Source organism: Hippopotamus amphibius, chromosome 12 (genome assembly GCF_030028045.1).
Source record: "Hippopotamus amphibius kiboko isolate mHipAmp2 chromosome 12, mHipAmp2.hap2, whole genome shotgun sequence".
Classification (NCBI taxonomy): Eukaryota; Metazoa; Chordata; class Mammalia; order Artiodactyla; family Hippopotamidae; genus Hippopotamus; species Hippopotamus amphibius.
The window spans coordinates 93,440,418-93,444,996 of NC_080197.1; the positions used below are offsets into that span (position 1 = coordinate 93,440,418).

General features: G+C 40.5%; 1 pseudogene; it reads left to right on the forward strand.

The window, feature by feature from the left end:
- The first annotated feature begins 2,920 nt into the window (after positions 1-2,920).
- Positions 2,921-3,838, forward strand: LOC130833486 (homeobox protein NANOG-like; annotated as a pseudogene).
- The last annotated feature ends 741 nt before the right edge of the window (positions 3,839-4,579 follow it).

Sequence of the window (4,579 nt, forward strand, 5' to 3'; positions counted from 1 at the left end):
TAGCACCTACTACAAGCCAGATACTGAATAAAACAGGATCTTCTGTCTCCCATAGTTCACAGACCAGCAGGTGATAACATTACTAAACAGAACATCATGAGGATGGAGGGCGAGCAAGGCCCTATGGAGGGGACTACTGAGGGGGCTGGCCAATAAAGGTTCCCTGGATGTGATGACAAACGCGATGAAACGTGAAGATTGAGTTAATTACACAAAATGGCGGCCAAAATGTTAAAGGCAGAAGCTAAGAACACTCAGAAGTAAATACTCAGAAGTGAGAGGAGCTGGACAAAAGTGAGGACCTGGAAGATGTTCAGCATGACTGAACTACAGCTCTCAAAATGAGACGGTGATAAGATACAAGACTTGAGAAGGAAAGAAGATCCTGATCGTGAAGAGATGTGTCGGCTAACAAAGAGCATATGATGAATCACTTATGAGGTTTAAAACAAATGACCCAAACTTGTGACTTACGAAAGACATTCAAAATACACCCATAAGCCTTCTGAGCCTTACTTCCTGATTTATAAACTGATGATACTCCCTGCTCCATATAGCTATTATAAGGATAGAATGAGATAATGCACGAGAAATTATACATACAAAAGTATACTATGAATTCAGAAGCATACACTGGAGTAGGTCAAGGAGAATCCAGTTTGCAGAGGGACAAAGCAAGAGTAGAGAAGGAGTCTGACTTAACGATATCTTTCAGGTCTAGGAAAGCAAATATATTTTGAATGAGCTAAGTCTTTGCCCTTGCTTGCAATAGCCATAGTTACATCCTTCTCCAAATCTCTCCTTACAAACAGGCAATCCTACATTTATTTCTACACTCTCCTTCCCAGAATTACTGGCTCGATGCCTGCTTCCCTTCATGCCCCATCTAAGAATCCCTTTACTTATGCAAAGCCACCACATGGTGGCAGGTAACACAGAAAACTGTAAGAAGAGAATGGTGGTTTCCTGACAACCTCCCATCCGGCCAGGCCCCACTCTCCTAGGATGGGTCTCCAGAGGGAGATCTCTGCTAGAAAACTTCCCTTGATCTATTTTCACTTACTCTCTAAGACTTATCCAGATCTCAGTTTTCATTCACCTAATTAGGGATTTATTCCTGAGGGTTAAAATTTTCTGAAGCATTTGAAAGGAAGTCAATTTGTTACTTTAAGTCTTATTCTAACATAACCAACACATGTTCTCACAAGGGACTTTAACAGTAACATCCATATGAGGAAAATGTGTTAAAGGATTTAAAATGAATCTTGTGTATACGGATGCCCTGAAAAATAACTGCAAAACCTAAAATATATTATAAGCAGCCCACAGTGCTCAATGCAAGAGGCAGTAGATAAGTTCTTCCACGCTACCCACATGGCCTTGACAGGAATTGCTGACATCAAGACCTTTGCACAAAGAAAATCACGCTGGCCTCTAAATACTAGCACAAACATAAAATAATAATACTTTATTTTTATGTAATATTTTATAGTTTTTAATATGCTTTGGTATTTTTCATTCGATTTTCATTTTCTGTACAATGCATAGGGCTCCTTTTGAAAAAATTATCTAACTTTAAAAATAAATGAATAAATTAGACCTTTGCACAAAGTGGGTGGTTTTGACCTTGGGAAGTGCATTTTAACAACATGCTCATGAATTGTAAAAAAAATTGCTAGGTTTTATTCAGTGATTCAATTTAAGTATTTTTTATCAGTATTTCAGAAGCAGATCTAATGCTTTCTTTAATTTTATTAAGCTTGTCAAGTTATATCTTCTATTTTTTTTAATTTTTAATTAATAAAATATAAAGCTACAAAGATATGTAATCCTTGTCCTCAATTAGCTTAAAATCAAGTCTTACAAATCTTCTTCGGCCCCTCTAATGAAGATAATACAATTTCCCACATAGTTCAAAGGTAATGAATGATTATAACAGTGATAGCATGGAACCCAAATTTATCAAGTGGGAGAGAAAGACTGAGGAGTCTCATGGTAACTTCCAGCTGCCTCATCCAGCTTTCACTGAATTCTTCTTCTTTTTTTTAATTAATTAATTAATTTTTAAAAATTTTTTTATTGGCTGTGTTGTGTCTTCGTTACTGCACACGGGCTTTCTCTACTTGTGGTGAGCGAGGGCTACTCTTCCTTTTGGTGCGCAGGCTTCTCATTGCGGTGGCCTCTCTTGTTGCAGAGCATGGGCTCCAGGCACGTGGGCTTCAGTAGTTGTGGCACATGGGCTCAATAGTTGCAACTCACGGGCGCTAGAGCGCAGGCTCAATAGTTGTGGCACATGAGCTTAGTTGCTCCGCGGCACGTGGTATCTTCCTGGGGCAGGGATCGAACCCGTGTCCGCTGCGTTGGCAGGCGGATTCTTACCCACTGTGCCACCTAGGAAGTCCCTAAATTCTTATTTTCTACTGACTTGCAGCCATTCCCTAAACTTAGTTCTTTACTTGATATTTGTCAACACAAAAACACAAGCAAAACAACAGAAAACACTCCCTTGAGGCCTCCCTGTGAGTATAGTTACTGATGACGTGGGTGGCAATGGGCTTTTGCATTGAGAAGTGTGACTAAGTGAAGTAAATAAAGATCAAAGACATGAGGAGGCTCCAACTCCCTTCCCAAGTCCTAGGGGTTTGGGGTGGGGTTTAGTGGGGCAGATAACAAAGGAGGAGAAAGTATTTGTTTTTCCAGTTTTACTTAAGAGTAGTAATATTTTGATTTTCCTAGACTGGGCTGGTTGGCTCCTGTTATAGCACAGGTGACTTGCTCCATCCCATTTTTTTAAATACTTTTACACCTGGAGATCTTCACCTTTCTCTAAGCTCTTCTACTTAGATTCTTAAGCCTGGACTTTTCCTACCATCTAGCTATTTGGGTTTTGGTTTTTGGTTTTTCCCTCTCCTTCAACAACATGAGTATGGACCCAGATTGTCCCCAAAGCCTGCCTGGCCACGAAGCATCTGATTCTAGCGAATCTTCACCAATGCCTGAGATTTATGGGCCTGAAGAAAATTATGCATCTTTGCAAATGTCACCTGCTGAGGCCCTCGACACGGAGACAGTCTCTCCTCTTCCTTCCTCCATGGATGTGCTTATTCAGGACAGTCCTGATTCTTCCACAAGCCCCAGAGGAAAACTACAGCCCACGTCTGCCGAGAAGAGCACAGAGAAGGAAGAGAAGGTCCCGGTCAAGAAACAGAAGATCAGAACCGTGCTCTCTCAGACCCAGCTGTGTGTGCTCAATGACAGATTTCAGAGGCAGAAATACCTCAGCCTCCAGCAGATGCAAGAACTTTCCAACATCCTCAACCTTAGCTACAAACAGGTTAAGACCTGGTTCCAGAACCAGAGAATGAAATGTAAGAGGTGGCAGAAAAACAACTGGCCAAGGAATAGCAACAGTGTGACTCAGGGCCCAGCGATTACAGAATACCCAGGCTTCTATTCCTACCACCAGGGATGCCTGGTGAACTCTTCCACAAACCTGCCCATGTAGGGTAACCAGACCTGGAATAACCCAACTTGGAGCAACCAGAGCTGGAACAGTCAGCCTTGGAGCAACCACCCCTGGAACAGTCAGACCTGGTGTCCTCAAGCCTGGAATAACCAGACTTGGAACAATCAGTTCAACAACTATGTTGAGGAATTCCTGCAGCCCCAGATCCAGTTTCAGCAAAATTCTCCGGTCAGTGATTTGGAGGCTACCTTGGAAAATGCTGGGGAAAGCTATACCCTAATACAGCAAATGGCTAAGTATTTCAGTTCCCAGCAGCAAATCATGAATTTATTCCCAAATTATTCTATGAACATACAGCCTGAAGATTTGTAATGATGGCTGTATTATTCAGTCTCAATTTGAGCAGTGACTGTATTCTCTAGAATTTTTCTTTTAGGATTATGTATCTATCTGACTTGATAAGCTGCTTTTCATTATGCCTTTTGTGTCAGTTTGGGGGGGGGTATGATTGGAATCTAATCAAAGAGGTTTCAGAAGCATGGGCTTCTACGGACAACATGATAAAAGATGTCTGGCTATAGATAACTAGATTATAATACTATTTTTTGGATAGCTTTAGGATCTAGAACCTAAAAAATACAAAGCTATGTGACGAAGGATTGTTCATATTTTCTGGGATGGGTAGGCTTTACTTGTTAAGAACCTCAGTTGTGTTAAGGTGAAGGGTTAAGCTACAATGTGCTTTACAGACTTCCTCTGCCGTTTTTGCTATTTTACTACAACCTCTAATTTGTTCATCACTCTAGTATTTGTAGAAAGATGTTTTGTATTTTGCCACATCATAATAGTACCAGTTTGGCTGATTCATTTATAAGTACAAATAAATAAAAAATATCCATTTTACATTAAAAAAAAGAGTAGTAATATTTTCAGCTGAATATTTGTCATTAACAACTCAATATAAAGGATTTCAAATCCCTCAAACGGAAAAAGTTTCAAACTTTCTTCTCTCGAATGGACTTCTAAGTACCTCTCTCTTGTTCCTTACACTCTAGTCTGCTCCCCACTGCACCTACTCCTTCACGTGCCGCCTTTCTTCTCATACTTTGAGTC